This window comes from Sarcophilus harrisii, chromosome 2 (genome assembly GCF_902635505.1).
Source record: "Sarcophilus harrisii chromosome 2, mSarHar1.11, whole genome shotgun sequence".
In the NCBI taxonomy this organism is placed as follows: Eukaryota; Metazoa; Chordata; class Mammalia; order Dasyuromorphia; family Dasyuridae; genus Sarcophilus; species Sarcophilus harrisii.
Genome location: NC_045427.1, coordinates 256,682,422 through 256,704,921, shown reverse-complemented (window position 1 = coordinate 256,704,921; position 22,500 = coordinate 256,682,422). Strand labels below are relative to the sequence as shown.

General features: G+C 31.7%; 1 protein-coding gene across 4 annotated transcripts in view; it reads right to left on the bottom strand.

The window, feature by feature from the left end:
- C2H15orf41 (chromosome 2 C15orf41 homolog) overlaps positions 1–22,500 on the bottom strand; it is a 272,031-nt gene that overhangs the window by 161,145 nt on the left and 88,386 nt on the right. The gene's annotated exons all lie outside the window — the stretch shown is intronic.

The following is a 22,500-nucleotide window of genomic DNA, read 5'->3' as shown; positions in this document are numbered from 1 at the left end:
TTAAATCACTTTTGATCTGATTTCCATATGCTAGGTTGGACAGTTATATGACTCCATTTTATAAATGAAGGAAAAAGGAAGGAAAGAAGAGAGGAAGGGCAGAGGGAGGAAGGGAGGGGGGAACAAAAGAGGAAGAAAGATTAACTATGTTTGTTCAATATACTGATTTATGTATGATGAACAAATAACTTGAAAATAAAATTTAAAAAGAAAGTACACTTTTAAAATTTGTCAGTTTTCCCTTTTCTTGTTTTCCTAAGAACAAATATAGCTTCCTACAACCAATCAAGAGAATATCATGGGTATCATTATTATTTCAAAAATCAGGTCATACATTTTGTCAGTGATCTCCTGCCTGCAGATCTCTTCCTTCTGGTAGGCACAAGGTGATTTAGGAGACAACAGATTGCTCAACATACCTTTTTTTTTGTTTGCTTGGTTCACAGAAAAATTAAATGGAAATATTCTTAAAATTATATGATCAGTTGATTTTCTTTTCATATTTAACAAGGGGCCACATTTTCTTTTAACTTCCTTTGGTGTCTATTGCACTAAAATATTTTATTATGTCTCCCCAGCTCACAACTAGGTAATCAGTGAATTAACCAACAAATATTCAGTGCCAATCACCTTGCTGTAAATACAAAGATGAGAAAGAGACAATTCCTACTCTCCAGAAGTACACATTCTGTCAAGGAAACATCATATGCAAATAGAAATAAATACAAGATAATTTTTGGGAAAATACAAAAATTAAAAACTCTACCTTATACAAGAATTTATGAATTTTTAATTTTTTTCTTTTAGGTTTGATAGAATACTAAAGTGACTTATAATTGATCAAATTTTCAGGAATATAAATCAATACTCTTTGTAATAGAGATAGGCAAGGTATGGAACTTCTTAGGGGGCAACATAGAGTGAAATATAATGAGAGTTACTTATCTATATTACACTTGTTAATGCATATATTTTTAATTCTAGAAAAATCTGCTCCCCAGGATACACTGGTAGATACTTTTATGACGTCATCAGCTGGATTACAGTGAGCGTAAGAAGTCTGCAGTTAAACAAAGGGGGCACAGTTTTTGAACCCTGTTGAGGGTGTACAAATGAATACTCACAATATGAATTCTCACAATATGTTTCAAACAACAGGTTGCCAGTGCCATCTGTTGGCAGAGGTTGTTAAACAAACAGAACAATCTTTCAGGTGTTATTCAGTTATTTTACCAATTAAATAAGTGTTAGAAGTCTAAAAATGAATTACCAAGTGAGCAGGGTATTACTTAAAGTAATTGCTTTAAGTGCCCTGGCACAAGAAAACTATTATAATGCAAAAGAAAGAAAGATGGGAGTGATAGACAAAAACCTAACTTTACTCAAAAAAAGAATTACTTCAAGAAATGAAATACAAATGATGGTGATAAAATACAATGCCAATTACTAGGTAAGAGCACAAAGAAATAGCAGAGGGACAAAATCTAAAAAGCCAGAGTGAGGAACCTGACAGTCTTTTTACAAAGTACATTGTTTTAGTATAGCAGAGACAAGAAGATAAAAGAAAATGTGGTCCCTTGTTAAATAATAAGGGAAAACTATTAGATTAATTAAATAATAAGGGGAAAACTAAAGACACACTGTTATAAAATATATATTCTTTATTTCTTCCCAAATTTGTCATTTCTGTTTCAAAAAACTTGAAGAGTGGATGTCTAGCATCAAGGTGAGAAGTAATTGGTGGGATTCCATAAAGCACTGCCTCATTAAGGGATGTCCTAGCTTTAGCTGAAAGATCATCCTGCTCTAAATTATTACATTTTTTGTATACCCTGTAAAGATTGTTAGGACCCTACTTCTATAAAATTCTTCTATCTTGGTTGAGAAGAAATTGTAGAAAACCAAGCTGAAGAGGAGAGAAATGCTAAAAACTACTCAAGTGGCAGACAAATGGTACAGTTGATATAGGATGGGAAGTTCAAACCTTGACCTGGATATTTACTATCTGGGAACCCTTTTCCATTTCCTTATCTATAAAGTAGAAAAAATAATAGGACTTAGCTCACAGAACTATTATGAGAATCAAATGAGATAATCTATAGAAAGTGGTTTGCAAATCTTAGCTACTATTATTATATTATAGTAGCAGCTCTTTTGTGGACAAGAACTGGAAATTGAGAGGATGCCTGTCAATTAGGGCATGGCTGAAAAATTGTGGTATATGATTATAATGGAATATTATTGTACTTTAAGAAATGACTTATTAGAACAGCTAGGTGGCACAGTGAATAGAGCACCAGTCTTGAAGTCAGGAGGACCTGAGTTCAAATATGGTCTCAGACACTTAACACTTCCTAGCTGTGTGATCCTGGGCAAGTCACTTAACCCGAATTGCCTCAACCAAAAATAAAAAAGAAAAGAAAAAAAGAAATGACTTACATGAACTGATACAAAGTGAAGTAAGTAGAATCAGGAAATCATTGTACATAATAACAGCAATACTGTATGATGAACAACTGTGAATGACTTAACTAATCTAGCAATATAATTTTCTATGACAATCACAAAGGACTTATGATGAAAAATGTCCTCCACCTCCAGAGAAAAAAATGATTGTTGTCTGACTACAGACCAAAGCACAATATCTTTTCTTCTCTGTCTTTCTCTCTCTTTCCCCCTCCCGCCTTCTCTGTCTGTCTCTCTCTCTGTTGCTCTCTGTTTGTCTCTGTCTCTCTCTTTTTCTCCCCTCCCCTCCTTCCTTGCTTTTTTCCAAGACTTTATTGAATAGTGTTATACAATTGTTTTAGAAAATGATGGTTCCAATCACTTTCAATTTCCTGGCATAAAATGTTATGTTCAGGGATGGAGACATACTTTTATACACACATACACACAGACTTACATTCAATGATGAAGACATAAACATGTATATTACAGCTAGTAAAAGGAGTAGGTTCACTCTTTTTCATTTTTCTTTTTTGGTAAATTTTATTTTTATTGCAAACTTAAATACAAAATGAGAAAAGAAAAAAAAATTGCCAGATATAAAATAGACCATAATAGAAGATTCAATATAAAACAATAAATTTCCACTTCAAGAAAACCTATATAAGAAATGCTTCTTATTGTTTTCATAGCTGTTCAGTTCTTTTGTTCCTGCTGTGTACTTTTAATTTTATTCTCCTTCTACCATCCTAAAAAGGCTACAATGAAGCTATATGTAAATAGATATCAATAAACATAAACATATGTAAGACTGTACTATGCTTATTTTCTCTTATCTGTTTCTCCACTGAAAGTGAATGGCATCTTCCTTCATAAGTTCAAATCTTTTCCATGTTTATAAGTCAAACACCTCATCACTTCCTATCCCACAGCAATATTCCAACTCAATCACATCTTATTTAAAAGACTGTCTATGAAAATTCCCCCACCCACAATTTTCTTCATTCCTATTCTTGGCTATATAGATTTTATTTTTACAAGGAAATTTTAATCTAAAATAATCAAAATTATCCATTTTACACTTCAACAAAGCTCTCACCTTATAATAAAGTTTAAGGTCTAATACTGCTGAATTTATTTGCTTTATATTTCCTCCCTCTAGTTACTTTGAAGTTCTTGACCTTTTGTTGTCCTAAATAAACTTTATTATTTTTTCTAACACAGTAAAACAGTTTTTTAGTAATTTAATTGGGATGAGTTTGAAGAAATATTTTACATAAAATTGTCAATTAAAATTATTTAAAAATTATGTTTTTTAACAATATTTAACAATTTAACAATAACATAAACAATAAATATTATTTCAATTATCTAGATGACTTTATTTATATAAAAATTTTACTGGCTTTATCTACCCATGAACAATTAACATTGCTTCAATTATTTAAATGTCTTTATTTGTATGTTTACATTTGTATAGTTCCTGTGTCTATTTGGTAGATATACATTCAGGTATTTCATGCTATCTAGGTATTTTATATTGAATAATATTGCTGACACAGTATTATTTCTCTAATTTTCACTTTTGATCAAATCTATTTTAACTTCAATTTCGAGATCATAATATTTCTGTCTTTTTTAAAACACACTAAATTCTATTCCTTCCCTTTATTTTATCTTTGTGTATATGCTTCATTTTTTAAATTTTCTCTAAAAGTAAAATATTGTTGAATTCAAATTTTTTATCTACTATCCATTTTCATTTTGGAAATAAATTCATCTCATTCACATTTAAAGCTACAATTATTTGTGTATTTTTCACTTTGTATTTTCTCTCCCTACCTTCACTCTGTTTACTCTCTGTATCCACTTTTAAAATCATTATTCATAGACCCACTCATGAATACAAGACTTATACTGCACTAGCTCTTCAGACTTAAAACACAAGCTGATTTTCTCAGCATTTTTTATAGAACCACTGTTGTGAATAATGTTTCTGGTGGCTTGATCATAGAATTCACCACAAATAATGCCAGATGGATTGGTATCCCCCAAATTTTGTGATTATACTCACTGAATGATGATGATTTTAAAATAAGAAGGACTCAAGAGATATATTTTACTAACATCTTGCCATGGAAAGATATATAAAATTAACACAATTAATAGATATTAGGTAGGTAATTTAAGATGTATTTTAAACAAGTTTTTATTGTTGTTGTTGAATTGTTTTCTGATCCTATTTGGGGTTTTCTTGGCAAAGAAACTAGAAAAGTTTGCCATTTTCTTCTCCAGCTCATTTTACAAATCAGGAAACTGAGGCCAAAAAGGAGGGCTAAGTAACTTGCTCAGAATCACAGATAGAAAATGTGAATTCAGGAAGATGATTCTTCCTGACTGCAATCAATAACACCAATTCATCATGAAACTAGGGGCACTAGAGATGGATTATTTCATGCATTCATCACTATTCCAGATAATGGAAGCCTGCTCATTAGTTTTCTTACTAACAGGGATGGCAGACAACATAGCATGCAAAAGAATAAGATAAGATTAAAACTAGTAGCTAAGATTTAAATTCTTGACAAGCTCAGGGTAGAAAAATTTCATATGGGTTTTCCTTTATTTATAATGGTCAAAAATATCCTCATTCTAATTTTGAAATCCACCCTCCTTTCACAGATACCAAGCATAACAAGGTTAATAGAAAGGAAATTATACTTCTGAGAAGAATTTAAGAAAAAGTGAATAAATTCCTGTGGTCAGAAGCAACAGAATGATGCTTAATGCAGACAAATTCAAAATGGTACTGGTATTCTAGAGGTAGAGGAGTAGGAAGAGTAGACAAAAGACAAAAAATTGTTTTGTTTTGGCAATATAAATAAATGCTTGTTGACTGTTGACTGAAAAAGGAAATGACTATTACTGAAAACAATATAAATGTTCATAGTGGACCATCAATCAGCCAAGGTAATGCTGTTATTTTTATTTCATAGAAAACATTAACCAAGATTTGTTGGGATTTGTAAAGTCCAATAAAAAACATAAGAAACACAATGCCAACTTTTATTATATCCTTACTAGAACTATCTATTCAGTTCATAGGTCATGAAAAATATCTTAAGAGTTTTCATAGGGAAGCCATCAAAAATGATTAAAAGGTAAAAGAATAATACATCTGGGGAAAATTAGATTATGTATTAGTATGCAAATAGGTTAGATAACAATTCTTCATATGCTTGAAAACATTACTAACTAGAGGATTAAAAAGGAAAGAGAAATAGATATATACTTCATTATGAAGAATTAAAGTTAGTTAAAAGAAAGCCATTCCTAACAATAGTAGGTTGCTAAACACTGAAACAGTTTGGAGTAATGGGAGACAAAGGGGAAACAAGGAAAGAATCATAAAATCATTTTTAATAGAAGGCTTTAATATGATGACAGATACTACCCAAATGAGGTAGCTATATTCCTGCTATAAGGTTAAATTAGATGCCTTAAATTTGTCTTAATAGAAATCATCCAAATAAAAATATAAATTCAAAATATTAAATATATAATACATTTACAGCAGGTTTCCAAGCCTTTATTCAATTATTTCAAAAAGTCTGCTCAGACCAAGAAAAGTATATTAGTTGAGGATTTGGCAATTTAGTAAATAAAAGCAAATATAAGACAGAAATTATATCCAGAATAACCTAGTGGCTTCATCTAGCACATAGTGGTTAGTATGCCATCAAAGATCATCAACTATGAGGCCAGTTAGACTGCTGGTCAGTCAGCAGTAAATAAAAATTTATTAAGCACTTACTGTGTTGCCAGACACAATGCTAAGAACTGAAGATACTAAGAAAAGCAAAAATAGTCTCAGTCTTCAAGAACCTCAGAGACTAATAGAAGAGACACCATGTAAACAATTATGTACAAACATAATATATACAGGATAAATGGGCAGATAAGCTCAGAGAGAAAGCACTAGCATTAAGAAGGTCTTGAGAAGAACAGAAAAAGAACAAGCAGATACACGGGATAGATACCATTTTTAGGTTCCTAATAACATTGTTCTTCGTCCTCAAGCAAAAATATTTACTGGTTAGATAATGGTTAATTAGAAAATAAAGCAGGAGGAAAAAAAAAATCTTACAATTATCTGATTTTTAAATATATTGTGAACACCTCTGTCATGAATTAGGTGAAAGTAGAATTCCTAAATTCTCAAAGCGTGACGTAATATTGGTTTTATTGATCTTCTGTACAATTTGTGGGAGTACCCAATCATTATTTTGACAGTTTTATCATATAATAATAGACTTCCTTTTAGATAATTGCAGTCACCACATTCAATTTCAACCTTTCATAGGATTTTTTCAGAGATACAGCTTTACTGTCAGTCCTAGATCACATTACTTTCTTTTTTATAGCTACATACACAAAGCATTTTAGATGTTATACCTAATTATGTCAAGACAATAACAATTTTAAAGCTCATCATTAGAAAGTAAAGGCCAAGCACTTAAAGACATCCCTGACTCTATATGACTTTAAGTAAAAGAACTATACAAATACTTAAGAAACCATTCCAGGAGGATGTATCTATGTTTATAATGGACAGAATGCCAGAGCTGGAAAGTTTCATTAACCTACACCCCAGGGATAATGAAATTAGTGACCTACAAAGATATTTTATAAACTTTGTAACTGATGAAGAATATTCTGTAATACTCTGGTTTCTCTTCAAATCATATAAATCTTTCACTTTTTACATGTGTTTCAGAATACAAGGTTTTTCTATGTGACTGAATTGACTGTTTTTCCAATCCATCTCAAACATTAAATCACTGCATAGTAAAATGTGGTACAGATAATGATGAGCAAAAACTAGACTCATGATAGACTACAAGATACTAAGGAAGCAGAAAATAGATTTCAGTAAAGTACTCATTGTCAGCTTCTAAAGATTCAGGATAAAACAAGAGAATTCAAGGAAGGAAGAAGATTCTAGACAGAAAAGCTAGGGGCCACATCCAGTTCAATACATACATACATACATACATACATACAAATATATATATATATGTGTGACACAATTGGATAATTCTGATTTAAGAACAGAGGATAATGCACATGGGGGCATGGCTGCACACATGTGAATGCATACACATGCACACCACGTGTGCACATACCCTCATCATCTTTCAAGAAATCATCAAGGAGAACTGCCTTGATATTCCAGAACCAAAAGGTAAAATAGAAATTAAAGACTCCAATAATCACCACTGGAAAGAGAAGCCAAAAGGAAAACTCCTAGGACTATTACAGTCAAATTCCAGAGCTCTCAGATCAAGGAGAAAATATTGCTAATAGCATGGAGCCACAATCAGGATAAATAATATTTAGCAACTTCCCTATTAAAGGATAAGAGGGTTTGGAATATGATATTCTGAAGGGCAAAGGATCTAAGATTACAACCAAAAATCACCTAACCAGAAAAAACTTTAGAGGAGAAAAAAATGAACAATTAATGAAATAGAGGATTTTCAAGCATTCCTGATGAAAGCATCAGCGCTGAATAGAAAAATCTGACATTCAAATATAAGATTCAAGAAAAAGAATAAAAAGGTAAACAGGAAAAAGAAATCAAATGATTCAATAAAGTTAAACTGTTTACTTTCCTACATTAGAGATGATAATAGAATCTCCTAAGAACATTCTCATTATTAGAGCAGTTAGAATAGTATACATAGATAGAAAGCATGGATGTGAGTTAAATGTGATGATATGATCTCACTAAAAAAAAAAAAATCAAGGATTGAAAAAGAAAAAAATGCACTGGGAGTAGGGAAAAGGAGAGGTAGAATGGGTTAGATTATGTCACATAAGAGATATGAAAGGGTTTTGCAGTGAAGAGGTAGACTGGGAGATCCTGTGAACCTTACTTCTCATTGGAATTGGCTCAAAAAGGAAATAACTTGGTTGGTTAGAGAAATCTCTTGTGCCCTATAGGAAAATAGAAGAGAAATGGGAATGAGGAAGGGAGTTATCTTCTGGGAGGATGAACTGGCATTGGGAGTATTCAGAAGATTTTGAAGATGGACAGGGCAAAAGGAGAGAGAAATTTGGGAGGGCAAGAGGATGAAAGGAAATGCAACTAGTAATCATAACTGAAAAAAATTCACAGCAAATTTCTCTAGAGGTTTTATTTCTCAAATATATAGAGAACTGAATCAAATTTAGAAATAAGAACCATTCTCCAATTGACAAAATGGACAAAAGATATGAATTGGCAGTTTTCTGATAAAGTAATAAAAATTATCTATAATCATATGAAAAAATGTTCTAAATCCCTATTTTTGGATAATTGCAAATTAAAACATCTCAGAGGTACTACTACACACTTATATGATTGGCTAATGACAGAAAAGGAAAATGACAAATATTGGAGGGGACATGGAAAAACTGAGACACTAATGATGGTGGTATTGTGAATTTATCCAAGCATCTAACTGTGTCCAAAGAAATATAAAACTGTTTATCTTTTGACCTAGCAATATCACTACTAGGTCTATGTACTAAAGAGATTAAAAAAAAAAGAAAATAGATATTTTCAAAATGTACATGTATATACTTAAACGTGTTCATGTGTGTACATATATGTGTGTGTGTGGGCAAAAATATTTATAGCAGTTCTTTTTTATTGGCAAAGAACTGGAAATTGAAGGGATGCCCATTAATTGGGGGAATTCCTGAATCAACTGTGGTATATGATTATGATGGAACACTATTGTGGCATAAGAAATGATAAGCAGGATGCTCTCAGAAAAATCTGGGAAGTCTTACATAATGCAAAGTGAAATGAGCAGAATCAAAAGAACAATTAACATAGTAACAGCAACAATGTATGATGATCATTTGTGAACGACTTCGCTTTCTCAGCAACACAGTAATCCAAGACAATTCTAAAGGAATTATGATGAACAATGCTATCTATCTTCAGTAAAAAAAAACAAAAACAAAAAACTGATGGATTATGACTGCAGATCAAAGCATTCTTTTTTAAATTTTCTTAATTTTAATTTTCTTGTATGGACATGTTTGTATGACTACAACTTTTATTAAATTGCTTTCTTAATGAAGGGAGAAAGTAGGAAGTAAAGAAATAGAAAGTCAACATTTTTAAAAACAAATACTAAAAATTGCTTTTATATGTAATTGGAGGGAAAATAAAATATTAAATAAATAAAAGAAAAACAAAAAATAGAGGACTCTGACTGAAAAACTTGCAATCCAAACTTCCTTTTAACTTGAAATATCAGATCATCATTTCTCAATCTATCTTTTTTTTTCCTTTTCCCCCCAAAAACCCCAAACCAAATCAAAACAATAATAACAACAAACAACAGCAACAAATACACCAGGTTCTAAAGTTTTGTTATTAGAATTTTTTTGGTGAAGGTCCTGATCAATTTTCTTTACTAAAACATTGCTTAGTAAAAATAATTTGATATGTGGGTTATTAATAGAAAAATTTTAATTTTGCTTGCTGTGAAAGTGAAATGTGTTTCTCCCTTTTGAAAATGTGAGTTTATTTGCTTTTGGTTTCAACTACCCATAGAATGGGGAAGATTATAAACCATGCCACTTGAGGGCTTTTGAAAGAAATGAAGACATTTAGGCTGGCAAGTTGGAGACTTAGGGAGAACAAGACAATAACCTACAATTATTTGATAGATTATGAAAATATAAAAGATTTTTCTGATTGATCCTTGAAATTGGGTGAGGGAATAGGTGGTAATAAAGGGATGTAAACTTGTTCCTGAATATAAGAAAGTGTTTCCTAATAGGTAGTGCTATTCCAAAAGTGCAGTAGATTGCTTCAAAGAGTAAGAAGTGAATGCTCTATCAATAAAGATCTTCAGAGGAAAATTAGATAAGCACCTTGTTGAGAATATCATAAACAAAATGTATAAATTAAATAGGTTTAAGATAATATAACTTTTTATTCAGCTGTGCAGATCTATATGATGTTTATTATATCCCAAAATTAGGTAAATATATTTAATCAGTTAATGTGTTAATAAAAAAGAAAAATATTAGCATGTAAGCATTCATAATGTGGTCCTTCTGAAAAGAAAAATTCATTTAAGATGAGAAAAAGGACCCACTTGAAAAAAACTGTATAGATACTTGATTATTCAAAGAATGACTATCTAGTTTGCAGATTGTCTGAGTCCTTTACTGATCTATTTCTTCCCAAATGAGTCTATTATAATTTTAATAAGAAATAGATACAGAACAATTTAGGAAAGACCCACATCAAACAATTTTGCTACCATTAGCCATTCTCATAAAAGATTCAGTGAGACTATGAAGCTACTGGCTATTTAGAGATATCTGGTAATTCTACTCTGTCATGCTTTGTCTGCACTCACAACAATGGATAATAGAGAGTTAACTATCTGCCACTGACTATTACATAAAGCATATTCAAAATCCAATTTCCTTTTCCATGCTTTTTGAATGATGGAAGCTTCTAGTACATTCATCATCATCAATTAATCGTTAGTATGCCATCTGATATAATACCTCTGTGCCTTGAATTAGTTAAGAGAAGTCATTTTACCATTTCACCTTTTGCCCAAAGAATACCATGCCTCAAAAATCAGAAATGATCACAGAGGCTCTCTTAAATTAGACTTTTAGTTGAACTTTCCAAGATTCTAATGATTCAAAATCTAAGTCCTGTTCCCAGAGCTTCAACTCTACATTCAAAGTTCAGAACAAATAATAATCTGGCTTTTAAGACATACATATATTTTATTCTACTTAAGAAACACAATTCTTTGTGGATTATGTATTATAGTCTATTGTAGTTCATTTTTCTGAGATTTTGGTGTTTCATGAGCCATAGCCATTAAAGTACTAGTACACAGATACCATGTTAAAAAGAAGGACCTTTTGTTTCAAGATGATGTTTGGGGTCATTAAAAGCACTGCAGCTTCCCAAAGGCAATTCAGCATGTTCTCTTCCTATTCAATTCTAGTCTTACCTTATATGTAGGAGAGTCTTTTAATTAAGACTTTTCTTTGTGATTTTTAATTATTTAAAGACTACAAGGCATGTAGGTACAAAGCTTCTTAAAAAAAAAAAAAGCGCTGGTCATTTAATAAACATATAATCATGAAAACAAAAAGGTTTTTTTTTACTATGTGAGAAAAATTCTATTTCATTTTGAGCCAGACTTAACATAAGCTTTCTTAGAATGTAAAAAAAAATAAATAAAAGGTAAATTTACATTAACTTTTTGCACCCATTAGGGTACAATTTACAATATAAAATCATAAATCAATAGACTTGATATACAATGTAAATGGTAATTTACCAAATGATAGTCTAGAAAATTTAATAAGAACCTGAGGGGGTAATTATGTATCGACTCTGGGCTTACTGGTAGGATAAATATCTTTTTTTAATATTTAAGTGTTATTATTGTCTTTTGCTTTTATATCACAGTCATTTCTGAATATACTCCTCCTTCAACTCAGTAAGCCTCCCTAAAGAAAAGCAAATAAACAAAACAAAAAGCAAACAAACAAAAAACAAATCAAGGCACAGTTTTGCAAAACCAACACAACTGTTTCTGGCACTGTGGGCAACTTTCTACACCCAGTCTCCCACCTTTTCATGAATGGATAGAACTGCATTTCCTCAACTCTTCTCTGGCACCAAGATTGGTTAATCATTACAATAATACACCATTAACTTTTATTTTTTTCTTTTTATGTTTTTTTTTTGTAGTTATTCTGTATGCTGCTTTCTTCTAACTTCATTCTATATAAAAGTCTTCCCATTTTATGAATTCCTCATTCTAGCATTTTTTTAATAATTCAAGGACTAGAATTTGTGTAATTATTTCTCAAACCACACACATTTTATTATATTTGGGAACCTCCTTTTATCTTGAATGCTCTTGAAGTATATACCCAATAATGGGATTTCTTCTAGGTCAAAGGAGATGGTCATTTTAGTAGCTTTTTTTTTTGGGGGGGGGCATAAATTCTAATTGTTTTCTAATACTGTTGCCATCTTTCTTTCATGAGAACTATTTGTTCATATTATTTTGCCACTTATATTGGGGAAAGACTTGGGTTATTTGTATTAGTTCTCTATGCAAATGTGTTTTTCTAATTATGCTATTCTAGCTATATTAATATTACTGTTAATGCAAAAGTTTTTTTAAATTTCATGCAAATAAAATGCTCATTCACAAAAAATGGGATTTTTCCAAAAGAGTCTGAATAAGAATTCCTCATGCATGGTCATAAGAAGCATCTTTTTTCATTTACCTCCAATTTAAAGATAATGTTATCTTTTATATTTCAGCTATGTATGTATTAGGAACTTATTGATGGATATGGTATAAAATGCTTCTCTATAAGTATTCATTTTAGCTGAAATTCTTGGGAAGACTTACATGAAATGATGCAAAGGGAAGAAAACAGAAACAGGAAAACAATATACATAATTACCAAAACAATGTAAATGGAAAGAAACCACAATTAAAAATGAATGTTGCAAAATTATAATTAAAAAATTATAAAATAGATATGAGAAATTACTACTCACATTCCCTTTCAAAAGTAATGAGGTAAAACTACACTGTAGAAGCTATTACATATAATGTCCTGACATTATGTTTTTGCTGTAGTTTTCGCGATATATTAATAACTTTCTGTACCTTTTTCCTATTTTTTAATTTTTAAAAATTTTTTGTTACACTTTTGCTTTTCAACAATGGAGACAAATGGGATACAAAAAAATCTAGGAGAAATTTTTTAAAATCTGCTTTTAAAAAGACATGGAAAAAGATCCTCTTATTCACCAAGTAGTTTATGTTCTTGGTTTATCAAACCCTCTACTATTTATTTGATTTTATTTTACTCTTGCATAACTATTTTGCCTTTTTTATTTTTGAAGTATGAATTGGTTTGATCACTAATGATAAAAATTTTAATATCAATATTTGAATATAATTTGTGTTCTGAAAATTTTTTGGTGGTCACATATAGCTAATAGTCTAAGAAAACAACAAGTTGGAAGTTAGGAAACTTGATTTCTAGTCCCAACTTGTCGATTGTATGATCTTGGGCAGACCAATTCATTTCTATAGGCTGCAGAGTAGCAAGTAAAATGAAATAAGATGTTGGTGATTTCTCAAAAGGCTTCCAGCCCTAATGTCCCATAATCCAGTTAATTAAAAAGACTTCACACTTATTGGCACAGCCAATAATGCTGTTGAAAAGGAAAGTAAGGGTTTTTTTTCTCCTAGGAAGAGAAAGTAAACTGTTATATCTACAAAAAAGTAGAAGGGAGGCAGTTATTTTATTTCTTTTTAAGATACCGAATGCCTGATCTTTTTTTGAAGTTTTATGAACCATGAATCACTTAAGATAATATTAATAATTCCAACACATACATGAATACAGACATATACTCATATCGAAAAGAACTTGAAATGATTTGCTTCTTGTAAAACATAATCATGAAAACATTTGCTTCATTTCTTCCATTTTTTTAATCTCTTGGAGAAAGTCAAGGATGCTACCTTTACCCAAACCAAAGAAAAGACTTCAGTTCTGCCCTGTGCTTTTCTTTTTCACTGTATTTTAGGTTATTTGGAAAAACTACTCACCTGGCACACTACTACTTATGAGTGACAAAACTTGTGTAGCTATTCTAAACCACAATTTCCTTGCAATCTATGAGAACATGGATAGCTACTTGTTACATAAACTTTCTCCTTACAATGGACAAAATTGTTTGCATCCATTGGATGGAAATGGGAAGAAGACTCCAAGAAGCATGGCAAACTTTTGTTTTCACTATCTTTTTTTACTATTAAAAATTATTGAGGATCTGTCCAAAGAATTTTTGATAATGTGTTATAAAAATGATTTTGGATTTGTAGACCCTCTGAAAGGGTTTTAGAGACCACTGGGATTCTCTGGACCACACTTTGAAAACCACTGGTTTTGGTGGAGCTATGGTCCAGTTCTTCTGGAAAACAATTTGGAAATATACCCCCAACATTAGGAAACGGGGCATATCTTTTGAGCCAGAAACACCATTATTAGATTTATAACCCAAAGAGATAAAAAAGGAGGAACAGGTACAATATCTACAAAAAAATTTGAGCAGCTTTTTTTTTTTTTTTGTAGTGGTAAAGAACTAGAGACTAAAGGGATGCTTATCAATTGAAGAATGCCTGAACAAATTATGGCATATGAATTTAATGAATATGGTTGTGCTGTAAGATATGATGAAAAGGAAAGTTTCAGAAAAAAATATAAGAAAATATGAATGAATAGAGACGGAGTAAAGTGAGTAGAACTAAGAGAACAAATGACAAACAATCTTGAAAGACTCTGATCAAAGCAAAGACAAATCATAATTCCAGAGACAATGAGGTGATGGGCTCTCAGGGTAAAGAATGAAATGTATAATTTTTGGACATTGTCAGTGTGGGAATATATTTTGTTTGACAATTCAGATTTGTCAAAAAAGTTCAGTTTTACATTGCCCAATGTGAAGAAATGAGATAGAGATAACAAAATTCTTTGTTAATTAAATGAATATAATTTTTATTAAGTAGCTTACAGACATAAAAATATTTTTTCTTTGAAATATTTATAAGAGAAGGAACACTTAGGGGTGAGGGAAAGGATAAATTAAGAAATGCAGGTGATGTAAAAACAAACAGCATGCATAATTTTAAAAAGAAAAGAATACTGAAATTGAATATATCAATATAAGTCATTTGTAGAATCCTACATCTAACAGACAGTTTAAATAATGGGTTCAAGCCCATACAGGTAAATGGCTGAACCATGAATCAAGGCCGAATTCCATAATTTCAAACCTACCATTCTTTCTTCTATAACGTGTTGCACTAGGCATCCCCTTAAGGTGGTAAATCTGGTCTGGCCATAGGCTTCTGTCACTGCTTCCACTTAGCCTGGCCCCAGAGGTTGGGTAAAATCAGCAAAAAACATAAAGCTAGATTATTATCTCATAGATAGATGGGACACTGTTGATCTCTGCCCATCTCTATGTCTCATTTGTCTCAGAACCAGGGCTCTGTGCTTTTGGCAAATGACACCATCTCACAGCTGTGTTGGAACCTATCAGTAAAGACTAAACAAAGCAAATGGCCAGATGTGAAACCACGAAAAGGCACATTCACATTAAGAAGAATAAACAGTTTTAGAAACTTATATCTATATGTTGCTAACAAGCAAACTCACACATCACACACACAGTAAAACAAAAAAGGATATAAAAATCTAACCAGAATCTTCCATATAACAGACACTTTTCAAACTTTTGTTAACTAAATATATAGTCCCTATATGAGATATAGTGAGACTATGCAGCAACAATTCAGATTAAATCTTTTTTCAGAAGAAATTACTGAAAAGTAACCATAATAGAGAGCCAGGTTCAAAGCAAGGAACACCTGGGTTCATGTAACCTCTCAGTGCTTTAGACAAATGTCTAAGATTCTTTGCTACACAGGAGGTATCGATCTGCACTGGTAAAAGGAGTTCCTTATCTGGATGTTTCCTATACTAATTAAATGACAGGTCTAGTTCTTCCCCCCATTCAAGTCACTGAAACATAATATGTTTTCTTAGTAAACAATACATGAAGCACTAGCTGATAAGAAATCCAGATATCTGTAACCTCAAGATTGGTCAACCACAGGGACTGACTCACTTTATAATATCAACAACAATTTTTTTTAATGAGATCAAGAATGAATAGCTTTAGTTTTGGGAAGAATACAGCCAACAACTTGAATATTACCCAAGTGTTGTGAAGCTTGGTATCCAATGTGAAGAGCTTTTGACTGATGTCTGTCTTAATATGAGAATTGCAATGTCACAACCTGGACTTCATTCCCAGAAAAATGCCCAATTTGTCACATGAGAAAAAAATCAATTTAGTTATTAACTTTTTATGGGAAAAAGATAAAGCATTCCTCTTTTTTTGCACTATTATAATATGTAGCTAAGAAAAACTCCTTCTCTGATAAAAGGAGGGGAGGTCATGAACAATTTTAATCCTCAGTGTGCATTTCATTCAAGAGTATAAACATGCTGTGCTTCTTGGAATAATATTGCTATTAACCATGGGCTTAATCCAAATACCATGGAGAATATATATCACTATTCTGAAGTAAATATATAACTTAAGTATTAAAGATCAGCATGACATAGTGGAAAGAATGTTAGGTTTGCAATCAATATGACATAAATTTAAATTTTTCTTCTGACATCATGATCTTAGGTCGCTCTATGTACCTCAAACATTTCCTTAGGATTCATCTACTAAGTAGACTTAAAAGCAGTTTCCTTACCACCATTTCACTCAATTCCTTTTCTGTTTGAGGATGTAAGAGTTAGTGGAGCAGGGTAGGGATAATGTAACTCAATCAGTAACTTATGATAAGAACTAATAATTAAAAAACAGATTTTGACTATAAATCACTGGAGAGCAAGCTGTGAAATTCAGAGGATTACAAAAAAAAAAGGAAAGAGGATTACAAAGAATTCAAAGGCTTCAAAGACCATATGTGATCTTAGCTTAGGCTCAAAACTTATTTTCTGTCAGTAGTTTCCTTGAGAAGATGTTTTACCTACCATTGGCAGATAGAACTAATGAGCTTCATAATCATTGGCCAATTTCTATTCGGGGCAAGGCTGACTAACCACAGCTTTCACCCTTCCCCTCTCCTACCCAAATGGGTAGAAGAAAGAAAAGCAAGTAGTTTTGAAGAGAGAAAGTTGGTTAATTATTATAGCAACAATTCACAGTAGAATGTCAAAAACATTGCAGCCATCTTTTGTTTTACTAAATACACCACCTACAGTTGAAGTTAGACACAATTAACAGGTGACACTAATGATTGCTGAAATTAAGGCAAGATGTCCAGAAGGGAGCAGCAGAAAAAAACTTTTTTTCTTAATAATATTTTCCCCCAATTATATGTAAAGACAATTTTAAAGATTCATTAAGTATGTTTTTTGAGTTCTAGATTTTCATCCTTTCTTCCTCACCTTCCCCCTCGGTGAGATGGTAAACAATTTAATAGACATTATTTATGTGCAATCATGCAAAATATATTTCTATATTAGTTATGTTGTGAAAGAAGAAATAGATCAAAAGAAAAAAAATTGACTCCATCAATTCTTTCTCTGGAAGTAGATAGCTTCCTTCCTTCTTTCTTTCCTTCCTTCCTTCCCTTCTTTCCTCCATTTCTTACTTCATTCCTTCCTTTTAATCTCTTTGGATGGTAGACCTACTGATATTATAGCCTTTTAGGCACAGTTCTAAATTGCTCCTGAGAATGACTGAATCAGTTCACAACTCTACCCATAGTGCTCTAGTGAGCAGAGAAATCTACTAGGAACATAATCATATTGACTCTGCTAAGTAGGCTTCCTGAAAAATCTCCCCAATATCACCAAAAGGTATCAGGAGCACCGTAGCATTAGAAGCATGAACAGACCCTCCATATGTCTTGGTTACATGTGTTTCCCATGTGTGTGTCTCACATGATTCCTATGTATGGCTAATTATATTCTTTGAAGAGATATGTACTTGTGGGTAAGGTCAAGATTTATAGTGGAAGGTTGGTAGTGGTTTATGCTGCTATTTTTTTATTACTATGTAATACAGTAAATGCTTTGGCTTTGAACTAAATTACTCTCTAGGTGAATAGTAAAAATGTACAAACAAGGAGGGAAATAAGAGCTATGATTTGGAAAGCTGGGATGGTTTTCTGGGTAAAGGAAGTCCTGAATATTGGGAATAAGAATAATGCATATTGGGAATAAGAGTAAAGGGGACAAAGGAGAGATCCACAGTTTCACTAAGAAAAATTGAGAAGGGAATGAACATTTTCAGTATAGGAATAATAAAGAAGTGATTCCTGACCTCATCCTAGGAAGAATATAAGGAAGAAGATAGATATGAAATACACTGCAGGCAAAAGGGAATTACCCATGGGAATACAGAAGTAGATGTTCTACTAAGTTTATGTAATAGATAGAAATGAAATTGGGCTAGACCAAAATATATAAGGGAATAATGTGAAACAAGACTAAAATACTTTTAGAAACAATTTGAAGAAAATCTTAAATGCCATTTGTATTTGATCTTAAAGGCAACAAGTAATTATGAATGGAATATGACATAAATCCAACTAAGCCTTAGGAAAATTATTTTGTCAGACCTATGAAAGATGGATTACTACAACAAGGTTTGAACTGGTCTTCTTGACTTATCTTTCCCCTCTCTACTTAGGAACTAAAGTTATATTCCTAAATCACAGACAAGACCAAGTAATTCCCTGTTCAATTTGACTTTAAAGGTAATAGGGGTTCACTATTGAACCCCTTTAGAACCAATAAAAATCCCTCTGTTTAACATTTAAGTCCAACATTTACAAGTTGGCTCTAATCTAGCTACACTTCTAGTCTCATTGCATATTATTTAGTTTCACTGACTCTTTGGTCCAGACATATTGATTTTTTTTGCTGTTGCTCACTTATTACACTCCATTTCCCAATTCCATATCTTTTCACAGACTGACCCCCTTGCCTAGAATACACTCAACCCACTAGAAAGAATATTTAATATTCTTCAAAACTCAGTTCAGATACTACTTCCTATGTTGTTATTCCTGATTCTGGAGCTGTTTGCCTCCCACCTCCCTACCTTGAATCTATTTTTAAATGTTTATTTATATATACTTGTATGTACCCATATATTGCCACTTTTATATTTAAGTTTCTCAAGGCAGGGACTATTTCATTTTTTGCCTTTGTAGTCCCGGTGTACACTACTTGGCATATAGTTGATTGCTGATTTTTTTTTTTCTTTTTTAGTTAGATTGTAAAGGGGAGAAACTGGAGGCAGAGACCAAATAGGAGGCTATTTTATAAAAGGAAGAAAGTTAACTTGTCATTATCACTTCTTAGTAAACTCTTATAATTAGTGTTTCCCTTAAGTTAGGGTGTGTGTATATGTGTGTGTGTGTGTGATAGACTTCTTTGACAGTCTGGTGAAGTCTGTGGACCCTTTCTAAAAAGTGTTGTTTTCTTCTAAATTCTAACTGAAGGAAATGCTAAATTTCAAATAAAGGCAAATGAAATCATAATTCTGCCCCTGTCCCCAATTTTAAGAATCCCTTTTCTAGGTGCTCAAAAAAACATTAAAAAAAAAAATAATCCATTCTAGAAATTTTCAGCTTGTCCAAGTGACAACTCTATAGGATATGGAAAACACTATATACCACTTTTCCAAGAGCTGATTAACATTGTCCACCTTCAGTTTTACTGTTCTCTACAGATTTCAAAGACCTATTCAGCAAACTCATCTGCAAGCATTTTTACAACCTCAGGAAATGATTTATCCAAGCTTCAATTTATTTAGAGATGCTAGGGGTGCTCTACCATCTGCATACCTCTCTTGGGATTCAATTCACTCTTAATCATATTTGTTATATCCTTTCCATTCCTGATCTCTTTCTCTGTGACAGGAAAAAAAAATGGAAGCAAAATAAGAGCTGGCTTTTTCTGCTTTTTCTCCATTTCCTGTTAAAATTGTATCATCTACCTCAATCAGAGGGACTATCTTTTCCTTTGAGAGTAAGAGTTCTGTTTTACTTATCTTGCATTTTCCCCAAGGGTTTATCACAATACCTCTTCACAAGACTGATTCTTTAAAAGTTTGTGTTGAATTAAATTACACTGAAAACAAACTGGCCAACCAATATATATAACTGTCCTTAAAATTTTATATAATTCAAAGCATATTTTGGCCTCTACTCTTCTGACCTGTACTATTAGAAGTCATGTCACTTCTGTATCTTCACTTGGTTATATTTCCCAATTCCATTTTTTGCATGTGTAATTTAAAATCTAAATTTATTAGAGAGTTCCCTGTGTAGTCACAGTAGATTCTCTTTAGGTATTTCCCTTATCATCTTCATCATGATAACTTTCAATCATATTCTCAAAATTTCATTTTGAAAACCTTCTATTCCCCTTGAGCTATATTATATTCTTTTTAAGAGTTTCTATGTGCCTACAAGAATCTTTTCTCTGAATGTTTAGAAATCTATTTATTCCTAAAGTCTAAATTCATTTCCACTTTTAGCTACCATTAAATCTCAGTTGAGTTAGTCAATGAGGTCTACTGCAAAAAGCATTGAATTTAGTGAAAAAAGACTGAACTTCAGTCCTCTGCTCTGATATTGACTAAATATGCTACCCTGGAAAAGTCATTTAAAATATATGAGCCTTGGTTTCCAAATTTGTAATTTGTGTGCTGATTCATTTCAACACATTTTTAGATGATCTGATTATGTTTTTGAAATGTTTGGGTAAGTATAAATTACTATATAAATGTCAGTGTTACTGTGGCTAAATAAACTGATTAATAAACATTTATTAAACATCTATGATATTTAAGATATTTTGTTAGATATTGAAAGTAAAAAGAGCAAAACAACTGATCCCTAAAGGATTTTATATTCTATATCTAGGCATATATACAACATAGAGAAAATGAATACAACATAATCTTGGTGAAAAAGAGTAGCTGGGAGGACATTGGAAAGGTCTCATACAAAAGGTAGTATGTATACTAAATCTTGAAGGAAACAAGAGATCCCAAGAAGTGTAGATGAAGTGCATTATAAACATGTATATAGGACACAGCAAAAATCTGAACCTCAGGGAACATGAAAGAGAATAATATACAAAAAAATACTGGAAAGGCAAGATGGGTCCAGATTGTGAAGGGTTTTAAATGCTAAACAAAATTGTTTATATTTGATTGTTGTAGACTATGGTCAGACCTGTTCAATAGCAAAATCACTTTGGCAACTGTATGAACAACTGATTAGAGACAGATTTGATTCAGGGAGACTAATTAAGAAGTTAGTACAGTAGTCCAGGTGAGAGGTGATGAAATAAGGGGAAAAATAAAAGAGACATGGCAGGAGAAATGGCAAGATTTGGAAATTAACTGGGATTATGAACTATGTGTAATGAGTAAGAGTTAAGAGTTCAAAATGACACTGTGGTAGCAACCCTGACTGTAAATATATTCAGTAGAAGATCCTCATTACTTCAATGTCTAATTCAAATCTAGTCAGTATTGACTTTCATACTTAAACTTTACCTAGCATTTTGGTTTTTTTATTATCTAATATCCTTGTCACATATAATGGTAATCAATAATAATTATTATGTATAATATTAATTATTAATTATATAATTATTATACATATTGGTAATAATAATTATTATTATAGTTATATGTACAGACATTTTATTATTGTAAGCTTCTTGTGGGCAAGGATTTATATAAATTTAAATGTAATTCCTCCAAGACCTAGCCCAGAACATTGATCACAGCAGGTCCTTAAGAAATGTGTGTTTTATTACTTTTATAAGTTCTCCCTTATTGATATTGGTACAGTAGTTTTTCAATTAATTACATCAATAAAAACCATTTTCCCCAACAGTTACAATTTTCCCGTGGCCCTACAGAAGGCATTACCTACAATTATCTTCTAGGAATCATCTGTATTCTTAATACCATATCCCCAAATAGGTTTCTTTTTCTTAGAGAAAATACTTAATTCTTATGATAGTCTGAAAATAATATTTAACAGTATGATGGACTCATTCATTTTTAATTCTAGACTTAGGTGTTGTCCTATCTTTGGAGAATTTATAAGACACATTATCTAAACTACTGCCTCTAGTGGAGGAAGATGAGAATACCACATGCATGTTTCATGCAAATTTGTTAGCAGAAATTTTTGTTATCAAAAGCATGAGAGTCATGGATACTGTGAAACACTGAAACCCAGAGAAAAGGATGATCTTGTATTATTCCGGGCTTAAAGATCCAAACTATTAATAGTAAAAATCTGAATTCAAAGTCAGGTTTACTTCGCTTTCAACTTGAAGTTG